The sequence below is a fragment of the Petaurus breviceps genome, unplaced genomic scaffold (genome assembly GCF_028583685.1).
Source record: "Petaurus breviceps papuanus isolate PSGF00001 unplaced genomic scaffold, PetGlider_PUasm1.0 164, whole genome shotgun sequence".
NCBI lineage: Eukaryota > Metazoa > Chordata > Mammalia > Diprotodontia > Petauridae > Petaurus > Petaurus breviceps.
This window is the reverse complement of record NW_027185735.1, coordinates 1,295,180-1,318,000: the sequence shown is the minus strand read 5'-3', so window position 1 is coordinate 1,318,000 and position 22,821 is coordinate 1,295,180. Positions and strand designations below refer to the sequence as shown.

The 22,821-nt window shown below is 36.6% G+C and overlaps 1 protein-coding gene and 1 pseudogene across 1 annotated transcript in view; one reads left to right on the top strand and one right to left on the bottom strand.

The window, feature by feature from the left end:
- Positions 1 to 22,821, bottom strand: part of MDGA2 (MAM domain containing glycosylphosphatidylinositol anchor 2) — a 990,863-nt gene that overhangs the window by 400,369 nt on the left and 567,673 nt on the right. The window lies entirely within an intron of this gene.
- LOC138156941 (mitogen-activated protein kinase 6-like) lies at positions 13,460 to 17,281 on the top strand (annotated as a pseudogene).

The window sequence follows — 22,821 nt, the reverse complement described above, 5'->3', positions numbered from 1 at the left end:
AGATAGATAGATAGATAGATAGATAGATAGATAGATAGATAGATAGAGGGTGTGAGTATAAATTAGTTTATGTGATAATAAAAAACTTACTTAAGGATTACAAAGGGATTTTAATGGGAGAAGAGGAAAGGAGGAGGCAGAAATGGGTAAATTGCACTACGTGAAGAGGAAGAAAAACATATTAGAATAAAGGGAAAGAAGGGAGGGAGGTGAACATTGTTTGAGCTTTACTCTCATTGGTTTTCATAAAAGGTTTACATTTAACTCAGTTATGTATAAGAATCTATCTTGGGGATGGCTAGGTGGCACAGTGAATAGAGCACCGGCCATTGGAGTCAGAAGGACCTGAGTTCAAATCCAGCCTCAGACACTTAACACAAACACAAAAAAAATCCCTACTCATGTGACCTTAGGCAAGTCACTTAACCCCAACTGCCTTCCAAAAAGAAGCAAAAAAAAAGAAGAATCTATCTTGCCCTACAGGCAGTAGGAGGAGAAAGGGGAAAGAAAATGGAGAGAGTGAAGAGAAGTGAGGGAAGATTGGGGGACGCAGTAGTCAAAAGAAAAAATACTTTGGAGGAGAGAAAGAGCAGATAGAAAAAGAAAAGCATAAATGGGATAGGGTTGGGAGATGGATTAAGAAAAGACAGAGAAAATGATTATAAATGTGAATATGAATGTTATGAACTCTCCCATAAAACAGAGGCAGATAGCAGAATGGATTAAAAAACAAAGTCTTATAATATGTTGTTTACAAAAACACATTAGAAAGAGGGAAATACACACAGGGTAAGGCTAAAAGGCTGCAGTAGAATACATACATACATAAATACACACACACATATAATGCACCAGTTGAAGTAAAAAAAAGAAGGGGTAGCAATCTTAATCTCAGATAAAGCAAAAGAAAAATAAATAAAATCAAAAGAAATAAGGCAGTAAACTATACAATGCCAAAAAGGTATCATAGACAATAAAGTAATATCATTACTAACCAGATATGCACCAAGTGGTATAGCATCCAGATTTTTAGAAGACAACTTAAGGGAGTTACAGAAAGATATAGAGAGCAAAACGATATTAGTGGGACCTCAACCTCCCCCTCTATGAACTTGATAAATCTAACCTCAAAATAAACAAGAAAGAAGTTAAGGAGGTGAATAGAATTTTAGAAAAGGTAGATATGGTAGATCTCTGGAGAAAACTGAATGTGAATGGAAAAGAGTATACCTTTTCTCAGGGGTACATGGCACATACACAAAGAATTATAATGGCATAAAAACCTCACAATTCAGTGCCAAAGGGCAGAAATACTAGTTGCATCCTTTTCAGATCATGATGCAATAAAAATTATATGTAATTACTATGTATACATATGATGTATATGTGCATATATGTATAATGTAAAGGACCATGGAAAGATAGACTAAGAATTTGTTGGAAACTAAAGGATCTGATCCTAAAGAATGAGTAAGTCAAACACCAAATCATAGAAACAGTCATTTAATTCAAAAAAATCGCAAAAATGAGCCAATATATCAAAACTTATGGGATGCAGCAAAAGTGGTTCTTAGAAAGTTTTATATCTCTGAATGCTTACATGAATAAAATAGACAAAGAGGAGATCAATGAATTGGGTATGCAACTGAAAAAATTAGAAAAAGAACAAATGGAATATCTTCAATTAAGTGTCAAATCAGAAATATTGAAAACAGAAGGATAGATTCATAAAACAGAATTAGGAAAACTATTAAACGAATAAATAAAACTAAGAGCTGGGTTTAAAAAAACCAACAAAATTTATAAACTTCTCATCAATTTGTTTAAAAATAAGAAAAAAGAAACCCAAATTACTAGTATCAAAAATGAAAAGAGTGATTCACCTCCAAATGAAAAGGAATTTTTAAAAAAGAATTATTTTGCCCAATTGTATGTTCATAAATTTGACAAACTTAGGGAAAATGGATGAGTATTTATGAAGATATAAATTGCCAAGATTAACAAAAGAGGCAGTAAAACATTTATATAACCCCATCTCAGAAAAAAATATTGAACAACTCATCAATGTACTCCCTAGGAAAAAAATCTACATGGCCATATGGATTTACAAGCAAATTCTATCAAACATTTAAAGAACATTTAATTGAAATACTATATAAAGCATTTGGGGAAATTAGAGAAAAATGAGAGCTATCAAATACTTTTTTATGATACAAATATGATATTGATACCTAAACTAGAAAGAGACAAAGCAGAGGAAGAAAATTATAGACCTATTTCCCTAATGGATATATAAGCAAAAATTTTAAATAAAATATTATCAAAAGATAACAGCAACTTATCATTAGAATAATATGTTTTGATCAGGTAAGATTTATACCAAGACCACAGCGCTGTGTCAATATTAGGAAAACTAGTAGAATAATTTATCATATCAAGAACAAAACTAGCAGAAACCATATGATTACCTCAATAGATGCAAAAAAAAGCTTTTGACAAAATAAAACAATCATTCATATTGAAAACACTGGAGAGCATAGGAATAAATGGTGCCTTTCACAAAATGATCAGATACATCTACCTAAAACCATCAGCAAGCATTATATGTAATGGGGATAAGCTAGATGCATTTCCAATAAGATTGGTGGTGAAACAAGTATGTTATTTATCACCCCTGTTATTCAATATGGTAGTAGAAATATTAACTTAAGCAATAAAAGAAGAAAAAAAGAAATCAAAGGAATCAGAACAGGCAAAGAAGAAACTAAGTTATCACTTTGGGGATTATATTATGATATACTTAGGGAATCCTATAAAATCAAGTGAAGAACTACTTGAATTAATAAACAACTTTAGCAAAGTTGCAGGATATAAAATAAACCTATGAAAATCATCTTTGTTTCTATATATTACTAACAAAGTCTAACTACAAGTGATAGAGAAACACCATTTAAAGTCACTGTAGACATTATAATATATTTGGGAGTCTACCTGCAAAAACAAAATCAAGGATTATATAAACACAATTAAAAAAAACACTTTTCTCACAAAGTCAGATCTAAATGATTGGAAAAACATCTGCTCCTCATGATTAGGTCTACCAAATAAAATAAAAATATCAATTCTACCTAAATTAATTAATTTATTCAGTGCTATGCCAATCAAACTTCCAAAAATGATTTTTAGCACTTTAAAAAAACTATCAAAATTCTTCTGGAATAGCAAAAGGTTCAGAATAGCAAGGAAAGTAATGAAAAGAAAAGCTAGGGAACATAGACTATTCCATATCTTAAATTTTACTATAAAGAAGAAGTCATCAATACCTCTTGGTAATGACTAAGATATAGAAGGGTAGATCAGGTAGAATAGTTTAGATACCAAAGGAACAGTACTCAATGATTATAGCAATCTACTCTTTGATAAAACCAAAGACACCAGTTTCTGGGATAAGAACTCACTGACAGAAACTGTGGGGGAAACAGGAAAATAGTATGGCACTAACTGGGCATAGACCAACATTTGACACTGAATACCAGAATAGAGTCCAAATCAGTATGTGAATAAGATATAAAGGTTGATACTATAAACAAATTAGGAGAGCAAAGAAGAGTTCATCTGTGAGACTTATGGAAAATGGGAAATTTTAAGGCAAACAAGAGATAGAGAACATTATGAAATACAAAATGGATAATTTTGATTAAATTTAATTAGAAAGTTTGGGCCCATTCAAAGACAATGCAAGCAAGATTAGGAGGGAAGCAGAAAACTGGGGGAAAGAACTTTTAAAACCAGTGTCTCTGATAAAAGCCTCCTTTCTAAAATATACAGATAAGTGAGTCAAATGTATAAGTATACTAGTCATTCCCTAATTGATAAATGATATGAATAGGCTTTTGTCAGAGAAAAAATTAAGGCTATCTATGGTCACATGAAAAAAAAAATGCTCTAATTCACTATGGATTCGAGAAATACAAATCAAAACCAAATCACACCTATCAGAATGGCTAACATGGCAAAAGAGAAAAAATTATAAATGTGGATGAGAATGTGGGAATGTTGGAACACTAATTCATTGTTTTTTCTACTTTTTGGAGGTGAAGGTAGGGCAGTTGGGATTAAATGACTTGCCCTAGATCGCATGGCCAGTAAGTGTGTCAAATGTCTGAGGCTGGATTTGAGCTCAAGTCTTCCTGAATCCAAGGCCTGAGCTCTATACACTATGTCACCTAGTTGCTCCTACATTAATTAATTGTTTGTGGAGCTGTGAAGTGATCCAACTATTCTGCAGATCAGTTTGGAATTATGGCTGAAGGGCTTTAAAACTGTGCAAACCTTTGACCCAGCAAAAGCACTTCTACGGCTGTATTCCAGAAATCATAAAAATGGAAATGAAGCACAATAATTTAGATGTGTTATGGGGGTGGAGCCAAGATGGTGGAGTAGACACAGGACTTCCATGTGGCTCACACTTCCACCTCCTCCAATTCATGTAAAAAATGACTCGAAACAAACTTTGGAGATACAGGACCCACAAAAGGACAGAGAGAAGCTAACCTCCCACTGAAGACAGCCTGGCAGGATGGCAGGAAGGGGCCAGCACAGAGCTCTGGGAGCCAAGCCCAACACTCTGTGGAGCAGCCACAGCCAGTCACCAGCTGGAGGGACTTCAGATCACCAGCAGCTGTGGAGGTTTCCAGAAATATCAACCCATAGATGCTAATGAAAATGTGAGGGGTCAATGCAGTGTGGACTTTGGGAACCAGGAGTCCTGGAGTGCATTTACCCCCTATAGGGAGAAGTGTCTGGAGCATGGCTCCTAGCCTGCAGATTGTAGGGCAACCAAGCAAACAGCCTGAGGGGTAATCGCTCTTCCTTTAACCTGTTGGAATCTGGATCACTATCTAGGGTGTAGGTCCTGGGGTGCATGACCAGGGTGCCAGAGCCAGTGAAGGCTTCAGAGAGGGCAATGAACTAATACTTCTGGCAGCTGAGAAAACCCCAGCAACTGTGACAAAGGTCCCTTCTCTGGTAGCCAAGTTCTGTTGTGGCAAAAAGCTCAAAAGTCAAGTAATTGAGTAGCAACATGAGTAAGCAAAGGAAGCAAAGCAAGCACAGTAATCCAACTTTACCCTCCTATTTTGGAGATAAAAAGAATCAAAGCATAAAACAGGAGGAAGACAACAAAGCCAGAACTCATGCAACAAAAGCTTCCAAGAAAAATATGAACTGGTTACAGGCCATAGAGGACCTTAAGAAGGATTTTGAAAAACAAATAAGAGAAGTGGAGGAAAATTGGGAAGAGAATTGAGAATGATGCAAGAAAATTATGAAATGAGAGTCAAAAACCTGACTGAAGAAACTGGCACCTTAAAAATAGACTAACTCAAATGGCAAAAGAGGCTCAAAAAGCCAATGCAGAGAAGAATTCCTTAAAAAGCTGAATTTGCCAGATCCGAAAAGAATCTCAAGAGCTCACCAAAAACAGAATCACTCCTTCAGAATTAGATTGGAGCAAACGGAAGCTAGTGACTTTATGAGAAATCAAGATACTAATAAACAGGCACAAACAAATGAAAAAAAAAATAGAAGGCTATGTGAAATAGCTCATTGGAAAAACCACTGACCTAGAAAATGCATCCGGAAGAGATAATTTAAAAATTATTGGACTTCCTGAAAGCTATGATCAAAAAAAGAACCTAGAAATCATCCTTCAAGATATTCTCAAGGAAAACAGCCCTGATGTTTTAGAACCAGAGGACAAAGTAGATGTTGAAAGAATTCACCAATCACCTCCTGAAAAAGATCCCCAAAGAAAAGTCCTAGGAATATTATAGTCAGGTTCCAGAATTCCCAGATCAAGGGAAAATATTACAAGCTTCCAGGAAGAAACAATTTGAATATTGTGGAAACACAATCAGGATAACCCAGGATTTGGCAGTTTCTACACTGAGGGATTGAAGGCTTTTTTGTAATATGATATTTCAGAAGTCAACAGGATCTGGGATTAAAACCAAGACTCACCAACCCAGAAAAACTGAGTATCAGGTTTCAGAGGAAAATATAGTAATTCAATGGAATAGAGAACTTTCAAGCATTCATGATGAAAAAACCAGAGTTGAAATAATGTTTGATGTTCAGATACAATATGCAAGAGAAGCATGAGAAGGTAAACAGGGAAAGGAATTCATAAGGAACTTATTAAAGTTCAACTATTTACATACTTACATGGAATAAACAATAACTGTAACTTATGAAACTTTTCTCAGTATGAGAATAGTTGAGGGGAATAGAAATATGTATGTATGTATTATTATGTATTTATGCATACATATATGTCTATATAGGAGGGTAAATAGGTGAGGGTGTGTATATATGAGCACAAGTATACATAGACAGAGGGCACAGTGCCAATTGAGTAGGAAGTGATGATACTTAAATGGTGAAATTAAGAGGTGAGAGCGGAATATAATGAGAGGAGATGGGGAGAGACGGAATGGGGTAAACTATCTCATAAAGAAGAGGCAAGGGAAAACTGCTACAATGGAGGGGAAGAACAGGAAGGCAAAAAGGAATGGATCAACCTTATTCTCATTGAATTTGTCTTAGGGAGGGAATGACATAAACACTAAAATGGGTATCTTGCCGTACAGGAGAGTAGGGGGTTAGGGGATGAGAGGGAGAATGATGGAGGGGAGGGCAGATTAGGGGGAGGGTAGTTAGAAGCACACACTTTTGAAAAGGGACAGGGTCAAAGTAGAAAATAGAACAAGCCAGGGGAAAGGATAGGATAGAAGGAACTATAGTAAGTCTCTCACAATATATCCATTATAGAAATGTTTTGCATAGCTATACATGTGCAACCTATGTTGAATTGCTTATCTTCCAAGTAAGGGTTGGTGACAAGGGAGGAAGGGAAAGAATCTGGAATTCAAAGTTTTAAAATCCAATAATATATACACTTATTTTACATGCAACTAGGAAATAAGATATACAGGCACTGGGGCATAGAGATTCACTGTGCCCTACTTGAAAGTTGGAGGGGGAATGGGGGAATATATAAGAGAGAGCAGATTGAAGAAGGGGATACTCAGCAGCACTGCTGTTTTTGGGTGGTGGGGAGGGAAAAATGGGGAGAAAATTTGTTTCTCAAAACCTTGTGGAAATGAATGATGTAAACTAAAAATAAACATAAAATTTAATTTAAAAAATGGAAAAGAGACCCATATTTACAAAAATTTTTAGAGCAGCTCTTTTTCTGGTGGCCAAGTAATGCAAATTGAGGGGATGCCCATGAATTGGGAAATGGTTGAACAAATTATGGTATATGAATGTAATGGAATACTATTGTGCTATGTAAGAAATGATCAACAGGAGGACTTCAGAGAAATCTGGGATGACATATTGTAAGGGTTATGAGATTTAAAGATCTTCCATGCCCCATTTGACGTGCTGACGTAGCAGGAAGGGGCGGAGCAAGAGAAAGCGAAAGCCAGAGAAAGCGAAAGCCAAGGACGTGCTGAGGTAGCAGGAAGGGGCGGAGCAAGAGAAAGCGAAAGCCAGAGAAAGCGAAAGCCAAGCTAGCGTTCCTGCGGTGGCTGGCTGTGGTGGCTACGGCGGTGGCAGCAGCAGAGGCAGCGGCAGCGCGAAGCCCTTTTAGAGTTAGGACTGCTAAGGACTTTCTGCTAAGGACTCCTGCTGAGGACTGCCAGGGGCCGGAGCTGCTGGGAGCGCGCTTCCAGGACGCTGGGTGGTTGCTGTGCGTGGGGAGAGGAGGACCTTTGCCTGAGGTAGCCTGTTCTGTTTTAAAGGCTTGAAAATGTGGGTGCTTTCTACTTTATCTACCTGTGCCAATGTCATAACTACTCTGATGGCTTTCACTTTCTGGTTTTGGGACTCAGTCTTTTGGTATCTTAATAAATTTTCCAGCTTATTCCCTTATATGACAAGCATGATGTATTTTGTGATGGATAATTATATCAGCATATCTGTAATCTCCATAGGCATTGTGAATATGGCATTGCTGATACACATATATGAACTGATGCTGATTGAGGGGAGCAGAACCAGGCAAATATTGTACATAGTAATAGCCACAGTGTGTAATGACTGATTTTGGTCGACTTAGCCCTTCTTAGCTATGCAAGTACCTAAAACAATTCCAATGGACACATGATGAAAAATGCCATACACATCCAGAGAAAGAACTATGGAGTTGGACTGCAAAACAAACCAGACTGTTTTCTACTTTTTTGTTTTATTTAACTTTTTTTCTTCCTATTGGATTTCCTCTTTTGTTATAATTCTTCTAGGCAACATAACTAACTTGAAAATGTGTTTAATAGGAATGTATGTGTGGAGCCCATATCAGATTGCAGGCTGCTTTGGGGAGGGAGGGGAAGAAAATTTAAAACTTATGGAAGAGATTGGTGAAAACTAAAAATGATCATTCGATTTTTTAAAACACTAAAAATGACTCTACTTAAATCCTAGATAGTCAGAACTCATAAAAATATGAAGTGCAACAAATTTCTAGTCCAAGACAACTTAAGAGTTTGGCAGAAAAATTCAGTTGGACCAGGTTCAGAGAAGAATGCAGGCTAGCTCATACAGTACCACTACAAAGCAGGCCCCAGTGAGCCCAGAGCAGACCTCCTGATGACTGAATTGCTTGCATCTTTGATGATTTCCAGATGTCTTGGCCCACAGGCATCAGGGACAACTTAGAAGGTAAGGAGGAAGTTTCTGTCATGCCAAGGTTGGAGTAGAGCACAGGCCAGCACAGGCCCCACCAGCACAACCTGGCACTATCAGGACAGGAGCAGGTCTTTCGTTTGCCTGAATCAGCAAGTGGCAGCAGCAGCAGAAGTGTCTGCTTCCAGGGCTCCCAGTACACCAAGGGTAAGTGGATTTAACAAATGGTCAGAAGGAGATTATGAGGGTCTATTTGCTAGCACCAATTCAGGACTCTTCTCCTTTGCTCACACTTGCATCCTGATTCCAGTTTTGGATGAAAGTCCCAGAGCAAGGAGGAGCACTAACATAGCAGAGCTTGTGGCAACAATGGAGGGGAGACACTCATCACAGTTCCAGGGCAGAAAAGGGTGCTTATGGCCACTCATAGACCAAAGTACAGGCCAGGAGAATAAAAAGAAAATCTCTTCTTAGATCATATCACCTTAGAAGAATTGAAAACTTATAAGTCCCTAGAGGTATCTCATAAAACAGCAGCACAAAATCCCTGAAGCTTGAGACAGTGCACCCTTCATGTTGGAAGTAGAGTCCTGCTTTAATAAACAGTTAGAAGTCAAGAAATAGGCTGGAAAAATTAGCAAACAACATATAAAACTCTAACTGTAGGAAGTTATTCTGGTGAAAAGGAAGATCAAAACACAAACTCAGAAAAAGAAAGCAAAGTGAAATCCTCCAAGAAAAATGTGAATTGATCTCAGACCATAAAAGAACTCAAAGAGGATTTTGAAAATCAAGTAAGGGAGGAAGAAGAAGAATTGAGAAGAGAAATGATAGTCATGCAAGAAAATCATGAGAAAACAATCAACAACATGGTGAAGGAGACAAAAAAAATACTGAAGAAAATGAGACCTTAAAAAAGAGACTAGCAAGATGGCAGCACAGAAGCAGGAAAACTCTGTGCACTCCTCTCATAACCACCTTAAATACCTATAAAATATGACTCCAAACACATTTTAGAGCTACATAACCCACAAAGTGACAGAGAGAAACAAAACTCCTGCTGAAGGTAGCCCAGCAGGCAGACAGGAAGGGTCCATGGCAACACGCTGGGAACTGAGCCCAGCCCCACATGAGGCCATGGCCCAGGTAGGCCCCAACCAGCAGTGGCTGTAGTGGACTTCAGGAGAGTGAACCACCAGCAGCTGTGGTGGTTTCCAGAAATATCAACCCATAAATGCCAAAGAAAAAGTAAAAAGTCAGTGTAGAATTCTGTTGGAACTGGGAGCAACAGAGGCATGGTTCAGCTTCTGCACCCAGAGCAAGAAGCAGAGGAGGTGCAGCAGCCATGCAGCCACATCCACATGGCTGCTTCAGAGCTCCCAGCCTGCAGATCACAGGGGAGAGGGAAAGAAACCATTCTGAAGGGTGATCACACTTGCTTTGACCTGCCTGGAACTGGATTGTGATCTTGGGTGGAGGTCCTGAAATGTATGACCAATGAACCAGTTTATGGGGGCTGTACAGATGGCACCCTCCTAATAGCTCTGGCAGCTGTGAAAAACCCATCAATTTGGGGAAAAGCTCTCCCCTCTCGAAGCAGAGTTCTACTGTGGCAAAGAGCTCAAAAGTCAAGTAATTGTGTGGCAACATGAGCAAGCAAAGAAAGCAAAGCATGCACAGCAATCCAACTTGAGATTACTTTTTGGGGAGGACAAAAAGGATTAAAGCATGGAATGGGAGGAAGACAAAAAATTCAGAATTCCTGCACCAAAAGCTTCCAAGAAAAATACAAACTGGTTGCAGGCAATGGAGGAGCTCAAGAAGGATTTTGAAAATCAAATAAGAGAAGTGGGAGAAAAATTGGGAAGATAAATGAGAATGATGCAAGAAAGTCAGGAAAAGACAGTCAACAACCTGACTGAAGAAAATAAGACCTTAAAAATAGACTAACTCAACTGGCAAAAAAGGGCCAAAAAGCCAATGAGGAAAAGAACGCCTTAAAAATTTAACTTTGCCAGATGGAAAAAGAATTTCAAAAGCTCACTGAAGAGAGTAATTCCTTCAGAATTAGATTGGAGAAAAAATGGAAGCTAATGACTTTATGAGAAATCAAGATACTATTAAACAGATACTGACAAATGAAAAAATGGAAGGCAATGTGAAATATCTCATAGGAAAAACCACTAACCTGGAAAATAGATCCAGGAAAGATGATTTAAAAAATATTGAACTACCTAAAATCCATGAATAAAAAAGAACCTAGAAATCATCTTTCAAGAAATTATCAAGGAAAATTGTCCCAATATTTTAGAACCAAGGAGCAAAATAGAAATTTGAAGAATTCACTGATCACCTCTTGAAGAAGATCCCAAAAAGAAAACTCCTAGAAATATTATAGGCAGGTTATGGAGTTCCCAGATCAAGGAGAAAATATTACTAGCAGCCAAGAAGAAACAATTGGAATATTGTAGAAACACAATCAGGATAACACAAGATCTAGCAGCTTCTACATTAAGAGATCTAAGGCTTGAAATATCATATTCCAGAGGTTAAAGTAGCTAGGATTAAAACTAAGAACCACTTACCTAGAAAAACTGAGTATAATAATGTTTCAAAGGAAAATATGGTCAATCAGTGGAATAGAGGACTTTCAAGCATTCTTGATGAAAAAACTAGAGTTGAATAGAAAATTTGACATTCAGATAAAAGAAGCAAGAGAAGCATGAGAAGGTTAACAGGGAAAAGAAATCATAATGAACTTACCAAAGTTGAACAATTTACATGCCTACATGGAAAAATGATAATTGAAACTTAATGAAACTTTTCTCAGTATGAGAATAGTTGAAGGGAATATAAATGTGTATATATATAAGTGTGTCTGTACATACATATATGTATACATATGTACATATAAATTTCTATACAGGAGAGTATATGGGCATATGACTACATATGTGAGTGTGTTTATATGTTTATGTGTATATATGTATATATGTTTACAGGTATACATAGACAAAGGGCACAGGATCAATTGAATAAGAAGGGATATTTAAAAGGTGAAATTGAAAGATAAGAGAGGAATATAATGAGAGGACATGGGGAGAGACAACATGGTATAAATTGTCTCATATAGAAGAGGCAAGGTAATACTGTTACAATGGAGAGGAAGAACAGGAAGACAAAAGGGAATGGGTCACCCTTACTCTCACTGAATTTGGCTTAGGGAAGGAATGACATACACACTAAATTGTGTTTCTTTCCCTACAGGAGAGTAGGGGGAAAGGGATGAGAGGGGGGTAATGGAGGGGAGGAAAGGCTGGGGGAGAGGGTTGTTAGAAGCACACACTTTTGAAAATGACAGGTTGAACATAGAGAATAGAAGAAGTAGGGGGTGCAGGATAGGATGGAGGGAAATAGAGTCATTCTTTCATAATATATACACTATGGTAATGTTTTGTGTAGCTACACATGTAAACCTATATTGAATTGCTTATCTTCCCAGTAAGGGTAGGTAACGAGGGAGGAAGGGAAACATTTTGGAATTCAAAGGTTTACAATAAAGTGTTTACAAAAAAGCCAGACCTGTCATGGCAGACTGCAAAATGGCCTTGGTCCATATGTTAATTTTTTTATAATGACAAATTAAAGAAAAATCCAGATCAGCATGATCAGCATTGAAGCTCATAGCTAAATTGTATCCTAAAGAGATGATTGTGTCATTGTTATTTTAAAAATGAATAGTAGTAAACTCATTAAATCATAAAATAGGGACAGGGTCAAAGGAGAATAAAAAGGGGAGCAGGATAAAATGGAGGGAAATATAGTTAGCCTTTCACAATATAACTATTATGGAAATGTTTTGCATAACTACACATTTACAACCTATGTTCAATTATTTGTTTTTCCAGTGGGGGTATGTGAGGTGGAAAGAAGGGAAAGAATTTGGAAATAAAATTTTTTAATTAAATGTTAAAAATTTTTACTTGTTTTTTTTTCTTTACATCCAACTGGGAAATAAAATATACAGACACTGGGTTATGGAAATCCATCTTTCCCTACTATAAAGTTAGGGGAGATGGGTGAGGATATAAGAGAGAACACATTGGGGAAGGGATATTCAGTAGGCTTGATATTTTGAGGTGGGGGTAGGGAAATACGGGGAGAAAATTTGTAACTCAAAATCTTGTGGAAATGAATGTTGAAAACTAAAAATAAATAAAGGTTAATTTAAAAAAACGTACTAGGGCAAATGTCTAAAACAGTCCAAAGAGCGAAAGAGGAGAAAAAAATGTCCTAAAAAGCAGAATTGGCCAAATAGAAAAGGAAGTCCAAAAGTTCACTGAGGAAAGTAATTGCTTAAAAATTAGAACAGCTCCCTTCCTTGCCCTCTTTCTTGGGGCAAGATTACATGGCAGTGACGGCATCAAAGTGAAAGCCTTGGCCATGCTGCTGCTGCCAACATCTCTGGAGACTGGAGCTGACCTTAGTGGCTGGAACCTGCACTGCCCTGATGCGTTGTTGAAGTCCAGTTGTCACAGAGTAAGATGGGTGGTAGCTTCGATTCTGATTGTGGTGAGCTGAAGATATCTGGTCATTAACAAAACACATCTTCTATAAACTGCTGCCAGAGCTTCCTAGTCAAATAAATAGTAAACAAACTAAGGAGGAAAAGAAACAAAACTAACATAGTGCCTACTGTTACCCTAGAAATGAAGCCACTCAGGACCAGTCTAACACTGTTCTCTCAAGAGAATGTTCAGAGAAACCTATTGTGCAAATTTATTCACTTTTTTCTTAAATTTTAACTCATTTAGCACAGAAATCTGAGTACATAGTGTGTCATTTCATTTCTTTTGAGTTTCTTGAATGTTTTCTTTAAATGTCTGCAGAGTTGCTGTAGCTATGGATACTTCAATCTTTCTAATTCTCAGTAAGAGCTAGAGCTTAGAAGATGTAAATTTAAAGGTAACTCACCAGGTATGGTTGGCACATGAGATAAGTATGAAGAAACCATCTTGTAGTGGACACAGAATTATTTTTCTCCACTTTTGAAAGATCTTTCTTTTTAATGCAAGTTTCCTTCTGTGTTTACACAAATTCATAAGTTTGAAAGGAAAAATAATATTAAGGGCTTCAAAATGGCAGAAAAGTTTGAAAGTCTCATGAACTTTCATGATTTTGATCTGGGTTCTTGGTATAAGGACTTAAAACTGCTGGGTTGTGGTGGCAATGGCTTAATTTTCTTTTTATGCTCTCAATAATAACTGTGACAAAAGAGCAACTTTCAAGAAAATTGTCCTTACAGATCCCCTGAGTGTTAAACATGCTTTACACGAAACCAAAATTATTAGAGCTTACCATAATAACATTGTGAATGTATTTTAAATTTTTGATCCTAGTGGAAGCCAGTTAATGGATGATGTCGGCTGTCTGACAGAAGAACTGAACAGTATTGCATTGTACTGGAGTACATGGGGACAGATTTAGCTAATCTTTTACAGCAGAGCTTTTTACTGGAGAAGCATGCCAGCCTTTTTATTTATCGTCTGCTACATAAGCTCAAGAATATTCATTCTGCTAATGTACTGCACAGAGATCTTAAAGCAGCTAATCTCTTCATTAATACTGAATGTTTGGGGCTGAAGATAGGAGACTCTGGTATTGCACACAAATCAGAGGTAATCATTACTCCCTTGAGGGTCATCTTTCTGAAGGATTGGTTATTAAATGGTGCAGATCTCCATGAATTTTGCTTTCTCCTAATAACTATGCTAAAACAATTTATATGTGGGCCACAGGAAGCATCTTTGCTGAAATGATGACTGGGAAAACCCTCTTTGTAGGTGCAACTGATCTTAGAATCTATGTCTGTTGTACATGAGGAAAATCATCGGGAGCTTCTCAGTGTAATCCCAGTTTACATGAGAAATTATATGACTAAGCCACACAAACCCTTAATTCATCTACTTCAAGGAATTAGTCATGAAACACTGGACTTCTTGGAGTAAATTTTGACATTTATTGATAAGCAGAAGAAGCTCTGTCCCATCCTTATATGAGCCTTTATTCCTTTCCAATGGATGAACCAATTTCAAGCTATCCTTTTCTCCCTGGAGATGAAATCAATGATATTTTGCTCCTGGATGAAACTCATAGTCACATTTAAAATTGGGGGAGGTACTATGATTGACAGTTTTCAGATCATGACTGGCCGGTACACAATAATTTTGGTATTGAAGTTCAGCATGACCCAAAGGCTCTTTCTGATTTCACTGACAAAGAGGAAGTATGAGTAGATCCTCAAAGATATTTGGATGGAGATCATGAAAAGTCTCTGAAGGACTGTGCCTTTGATATCCATTTCTCTACTAAGTCTTGCTGGCAGTATCCAGATCATCATGAAAATAGGTATTGTGATATGGAATGCAGCCACACTTGTAACTACAAAATGAGGTCATCATCATACCTGGATAACTTAGTTTGGAGAGAGAGTGAAGCTAACCATTACTATGAATCTATACTTATTATAGATCTTTCTAACTGGGAAGAACAAAGCAAAGAAAAATCTGATAAGAAAAGCAAGTGAAAATGTGAAAGGAATGGATTGATTAAAACTCAAATAGCTCTTGAGGAAGCATCACAGCAACTTGTTGAAAAAGAAAGGGAATGGGCAGTTAGGTGGTGCAGTAAATAGAGGCACCAGCCCTGGAGTCAGGAGGACCTGAGTTCAAATTTGACCTCACACACTTAACACTTGCTAGCCATGTGACCTTGGGCAAGTCATTTAACCCCAATTGCCCTGCATTCCCCCTTCCAAAAAGCAAAAAAAAAAGGAAGGGAAAGGAACCAAGACTTTGGCTCTGATTCCTTTATTGCAGGAAGGATTCAACTTACTTCACATGAGTCTACTAATATTTTTGATAAATTAAATGACTTGAATAGCTGAGCATCTCAATTAGAATTGAAATATTTGATATCAGAGTCAGTAAGTAGGGAGAAAAGAAAAAGGAATGGCAAATTTTGCTCAGTTAAAAGCTTTGTACCAATCTTCTTGGGATAGCCAGTTCTTAAGTGGTGGGGAGGAATGTTATCTCATAAAACAGTTCTGTGTTGAAATAAGAAAGGATGAACAACTTGAGAAGGGAAACACTTATACCAGTTACTTGGACATGTTCTTTAGCGGTAATGAAGATACTGAAATCCTAGAAACTGAACCAGTAGAGGATGGCAAGCTTGGGGAAAGAGAAAGTGAGGAGGGTTTTCATAACAATTGTGGGGAGTTCCTCTTTAACAAACAGCTCGAGTCTATAGGCCTCCCACAGTTTAATAGTTCAGTTACTTCATCAATTAAATCAATACAAATCACATTAACACCTTCTATTATGAAATCTTCCCCATCCCTCCCTCGCCCAGATTCCCTATAAAACATACAGCAGCATTCTGAAACATCTAAAACTAAAGCACTCTGCAGACAGGTTTTTTTTTTGTATTCATAAAATGTGTTTTGCCTTTTTTATTGAGTCTAAGTTCTTTTTTAATGGAATCAGATAGTGTCATTTTAGCATTAATTTCATTAGTTCTTTGTTGTTAAAATCCATAATTGCTTTCTATACATGAAAGAGTTTTCAGTTTAAACTGGTATGTCATTTTCACATAAAATTAAAGAATAGAGCAAAATAATTCAAAGCAGGAAGAAATAAAAGAAACACATTAAGCCAAGTAAAAACATTCTCTCAGTAAAATGGTTATTTGTTTTACAGGAAAAAAAATCTTGCTTTGAAATTTACACAGTAAGACTGTACATAATTACATGAAAATATCTATTTTTTCCTAAAACATTTTTTTCATTCATGAGTATTTTTAAGTTTTTCATACTGTACACATTTCTTAATACACATGATACCAGCAGAAGCTGAAGAGGAATTGTGAATTTTGTACACATAGGTTATCAACCTCAACGTAGAAGAAGACTGTGGCAAAACATGTGCCACCAATACTGTTTCTCTTCTGTTCAGTCAGTATTATTATAGAAACTTCTTATTTTTCTTTTTTGCTTTTTGAAGGGAGAAATGGAGGGCAATTGGGGTTAAGTAACTTGCCCAAGGTCACACAGCTAGTAAATGTTAAGTGTCTGAGGCCAGATTTGAATTCAGGTCCTCCTGGCCCCAGGGCCAGTGCTCTATTCACTGCACCACATAGACACCCCTTTAGCAACATTCACAGTTTACAAGTGTTCTGGTATTCATTATTTCTGGTGACATTTCAATACACCACACTTTATATATTTTAGCAAATCAGTATATTTTCTGTATTTAATTATAGAAAGTTAATTTAGTTTTTTTGAAATTTATTTGCAAATGAAGTTTTTCCATTTGACACTATGCTTTGGTGCCTACCCATCTGAATATTATACTGTCAGCTTGTTCTGAGGCTGTCCATGTACTCAATTTATATAAGTGTTCATTTTAAGTAAACTTCTCACTGTGTACAGGAATTCGTATTTTGTAAGTTCATGATCTATCTACAAAAAATAGGAATTTCTTTATTATAAAATGCTCCTAGATGTGTTAATTGTGTTTATTTTGTAATTATATATATATATATATATACACAATACAATATTAGACTTGTGTGCATGGAAAAAATTGAGGTACATTACTATCATAGATTAAAAGTTGTATATGGTTGGGGCAGCTAAGTGGCACAGTGAGTAAAGTGACGGCCCCAGAGTCAGGAGGACCTGAGTTTGGTTCCGGCCTCAGACACTTAACACCCACACAAAAAAACTAGCTGTGTAACTTTGGGCAAGTTACTTAACCCCAATTGCCCTCCAAAAGGCAAAAAAAAGTTGTATATAGTAAGACATATTTTGTTTTTACTGTATGTTTTTACTGATCTTTTTCCCATCTGAAAGCAAGCATGAATAAAATTAACTTAATTGTATATATATACATATATATGTATATATATATTAGAATGGAGCAAATGGAAGTAAATGACATTATGAGAAAGTAAGAAATAATAAGACAAAGCCTAAATAATGAAAAAATAGAAGACAATGTAAAATATATCATTGTAAAAACACTTGATCTGGCAATTAGATCCAAAAGATATAATTTTAAGATTATTGGGCTACCTGAAAGGCATGATCAAAAAAGAATCTAGACATAATCTTTCAAGAAATTATCATAGAAAACTGCCCTGATATGCTAGAACTAGAGGGTACAACAGAAATAGAAAGAATCCACTGATCACCTTCTGAATGGCATCCCAAAATGAAAACTGCCAGGAATATTATAGCCAAATTCCAGAGTTCCCAGGTCAAGGAGAAAATAATGTAAGCAGTCAGAAAGAAACAATTCAAGTATGGTGGAGTCACAGTCAGGATAGCACAACATTTAGCAACTTCTATAGTTACTATAGGATCAGTGAAATTGGAACAGGATATCCTGGAGGGCAAAGGTGCTAGGACACAACCAAGAATCACCTACCCAGCAATGCTGAGTATAATCCTTCAGGGGGAAAATGGACATTCAATGAGATACAGGACTTTCAATCATTCCTGAATAAATATTATATGTTTAACTCATAAGACCTTTATACATCAGAGAGCACAGGTGTGAGTTGAATATGAAGGGCTGATATCTTTAATATAGCATTAAAGGGTGAAAGAGGAATATACTGGGAGAAAGAGAAAGGGTGAGGTACAATGGGGTAAATTATCTCACATGAAAGAAGGAAGAAAAGGCTTTTATAATGGAGGGGAAGAGGGAGGAGATGAGGGGGAGTGAATGAACCTTACTCTCATCAGAATTGACTCAGAGATGGAATAAGATACACAGGCAATGGGGTATAGAAATTGATATTACCATACATGAAAATAGAAGGGGAAGGATTTAAGAGAGGTGAGTGGTAATAGAAGGCAAGGCAGACCAGGGAAAGGGGAAGCAAAACACTTTTGAGGAAAGAGAGTGAAAAGAGAAAAAATAGAATAAATGGTGTCAGGGGGAGTAGGAATAGGATAAAAGGAAAAATAGCTAACAGTATTTACAGTGAAGAGAAAAAACAAACAATGTTGAAGCAAGTTTCTCTAATAAAAGCCTCATTTTTCTAACACATTGAACTAGGTCAAATTTATAAAAATAAGAGCCATTCCCCAGTTGATAAATGATCAAAAGTTAGTGATCAGTTTTCACATGAAGTAATTAAAGCTATCTATAGTCATATTAAAAAAATATTCCAACTCATTATTGATTTAAGAAATGCAAATTAAAACAATTCTAAGGTACGACCTCATATCTATTAGATGGGCTAACAGGACAGAAACGGTAAATGACAAATGTAGGAGAGATGTGGGAAAAAATTAGACATTAATATACTGTTGTTAGAGTTGTGAATGGATTCAATCATTTTATAGAATAATTTGGAACTATGCCCAAAGGTCTATAAAACCTTGCATACCCTTTAATCAAGCAATACCACTACTAGGTCTATTTCCCAAAAGAGATTAAAAAACAGAAAGGAAAGGAACCTATATGTACAAACATATTTATAGCAGTTCTTTTAAGGGGCTAAAGAATTTAAATTGATGGAATGACCACAAATTGGGAAATGGCTGAACAAGTTGTGGCATGTGATTATGATGGAATATTATTATACTATGATAAATGGTGAGCAGGATGCTCTCAGAATAACCTGGGAAATGCTTACACAGGTTGATCCAAAGTGAAATGTGCTGGGTACAAAGAAACAATGATATTGTTAGATGATCAGCTGTGAACAATTTAGCTATTCTCAGCAACACAATGTTTCATGACAACTCTGAAGGATCCTAAGATAAAAAGTGCTATCCAACCAGAGAGAAAGAACTGATAGTGTCTGAATACAAATTGAAGCATACTTTTTTTAAACTTTATTTTTCTTCAGTTCTTCTGCCTATGTTTTCTTTCACAACATGATTATTATGGACATGTTTTCCATGACTTCACATACATAACCTAAAAAGATGAAGGGAAAACATAACAATAATTAGTCTACCTCAAAGTGATAATAAAAAGTAATCTTGATACAATTCTACAGGAAATAATTTATGTTTTATATATGTAAAATATGTAACATATGTCTAAGATTGTCATTAGTAATTGGGTTAGTCATAAAAAAAAATTGGTGTAGACCTGAGTATGATATGACTTTAACAAGTAAAGCTATTTAGGAATAGCTTAAAAGAGTAATTATCTTATACAAATGAGGTTCAAGAGGAAGAACTAACAAAGGGGTATTAGATGGGGGAGGAGAAGTGGCAGTTCTGATATCCTTTTTCATTAGAAATTACTTCAAGAGGGAACAATATACACATACATACATGCATACATATGAGTAAAAAGTCTTCTAAATTCAAAAGAAATAAAATGGTAAGGGGATAAGGAGGGCAGTTATATCTAGAGGGGAAGGGGAAGGAATCAGTTAGGAGGGTTACAGAAGGGTGTTTAGATTTATGGCAATGGGAGAATAGGGGAGAGATCTTTGGAGGGTGTACAAGCTAAGTAATAGGAGGGCAAGGAAGTGTGTAGAATTAAAGTAGAGTAGTCAGAAGGGGTAGGAAATAAGAGATATGTACAAGAAGATGGCAGAGTAGAAGCACAAACTTGGCTTGGGGGTCTGGCTGCAAACAATCCCAATACCTGTAAAAAAAATTACTCTAAACAAATTTTAAAGCTACAGAACCCAAAAGTGGCAGAAAGCAACAAATCTCTACCTGAAAACAGGCTGCAGGCCAACAGGAAAGGTCTATCACAGCATGCTGGAAGCTGAGCACAGCCCCACAGGAGCCCTGTAGTTCCAGCCCCAGCACTCCCCTGACTAGCAGCAGCCAGAGCAGACTTCAGGAGAGTGAATAGCCAACAGCTGTGGCGGCTTCCAGACTTCTCAACACATAAATGCCAAAGTACAAGGTCAGTGTAGAACTTTGTTGGAACAGGGGGGAACCAAAGAGCAAAATATGGCTGCTGTCCCCAGGGTGAGAAGTGGAGGTGCTGTGGCCACATTGTGTGGCTGTCTCAGGAGGTCCTGGCCTGAACATTGTAGGGGGACTGAGTGACCATTCAGAGGGAAATCACTCTTGCTTTAAACTGCTTGGATCTGGATCACAATTTTGGGTGGTGGTGCTGGTATCTATGAACAGTGAGTCAGAGTTTGTAGGGTCTGTAGAGAGGGCACAAAGCTAATAGCTCCAGCAGCTGCAAAAACCCCAGCAATTTGGGACAAATCTCTCTCCATTCTGGAAGCAGAGTTTGACTGTGGCAAAGAGCTCAAGGGACAAGTAATTGACTGGCAATATGAGCAAGTAAAAGAAGCACAAACACATGATAGAATCCTTTTTGGGGGACAAAATCAATCAAGGCATAGAATGGAAGGAAGACATTGAAGTCAGGAATCCTTCATCAAAAGCCACCAAGAAAAATATGCGTTTACAGGTCAGGCAGGAGCTCAAGAAGGATTTTGAAAATCAAGTAAGAGAAGTAGAGGAAAAATTGGGAAGAGAAATTGGAATGATGCAGGAAAATAATGAAAAGCAAGTCAACAGCCTGCTAAAGGAGACCCAAAAAGTACACTGAAGAAAATAACACCTTTAAAAATAGACTAACTTAAATGGTAAAAGAGGCCAAAAAGGTAATGAGGAGAAAAATGCCTTAAAAAGCCAAATTTGCCAGATGGAAAAGGAATTTCAATAATTCACTGAAGAGAATAACTCCTTCAATATTATATTGGAGCAATTGGAATCTAATGATCTTACGAGAAATCAAGATACTATAAAAGAGATGCAAACAAATGAAAAAATAGAAGGCAATGTGAAATATCACAATGGAAAAATGACTGACCTGGAAAATAGATCCAGGATAGATAATTTTAAAATTATTAGACTATCTGAAAGTCATAATCAAAGAAAGAACCTAGATGCTATATTTCAAAAAATTCTCAGGAAAATTTATCCTGACATTCTAGAACCAGAGGGCAAAATAGAAATTGAAATAATTCACTGATCACCTCTTGAAAAAGATCTCAAAAAGAAAACTCCTAGGAATATTATATTCAAAGTACAGAGATCCCAGGTGAAGGAGAAAACACTGCAAGTGGTCAGGATGAAACAATTTGAGTATTGTGGTAACACAATCATGATGACACAAGACCTAGCAGCTTCTACATTAAGGAATCAAAGGCCTTGGAATATGATATTACAGAGGTCAAAGGAGCTAGGGTTAATACCAAGAATCACCTACCCAGACAAACTGAGTATAATGCTTCAGGGGAAAATATGATCATTCAGTGAAATAGAGGATTTTCAACATTCTTGATGAAAAAAAAAACAGAACTGAAGAGAAAATTAGACTTTCAAATAGCAGGAGAAGCATGAGAAGGCAATCAGGAAAAAAATCATAAGGAACTTATTAAAGTTGAACTATTCACATTCCTACATGGAAAAATGATCATTGTAACTCATAAGCCTTTTCTTAGTATGAGGATAGTTGAAGCAAACATGTATGTATACATAAATAAATATATATATGTATACATATTTCTATATGTATACATATTTCTATATCTATACATACATATATATGTATGTATAGTAGGGTGCAAGTGCATATAAATATGTATGTGAGTGTGGGCATATGTATGTTCATGTATACATAGACAGAGGGCACAGGATGAGTTGAATATGAAAGGATGGTATCTAAAAATAAAATTAAGAGTTGAGAGAGAAATTTATTGGGAGAAGGAGAAAGGGAGAGATAGGGTAAGGTAAAATATCTCATATAAAAGAGGCAAGAGAAAACTTTTTCAATGGAGGGGAAGAGCAGGAAGGTGAAACGGAATGGGACAACCTGATTCTCATTGAATTTGGCTTATGGAGGGAATAACATACACATTCAATTGGGTATCTTACCCTACAAGTAAATAGGGGGGATAGGAATAAGAAAGGAGATGATATAAGGGAGGGTAGATTGGGGGAGAGGGTAGTTAGAAGCTATCATTTTTGAAAAGGGATAGGGTCAAAGGAGAAAATTAGAATAAGGAGGGGTGGGATAGGATGGAGAGAAATGTGGTTAGTCTTTCACAATATAACAATTA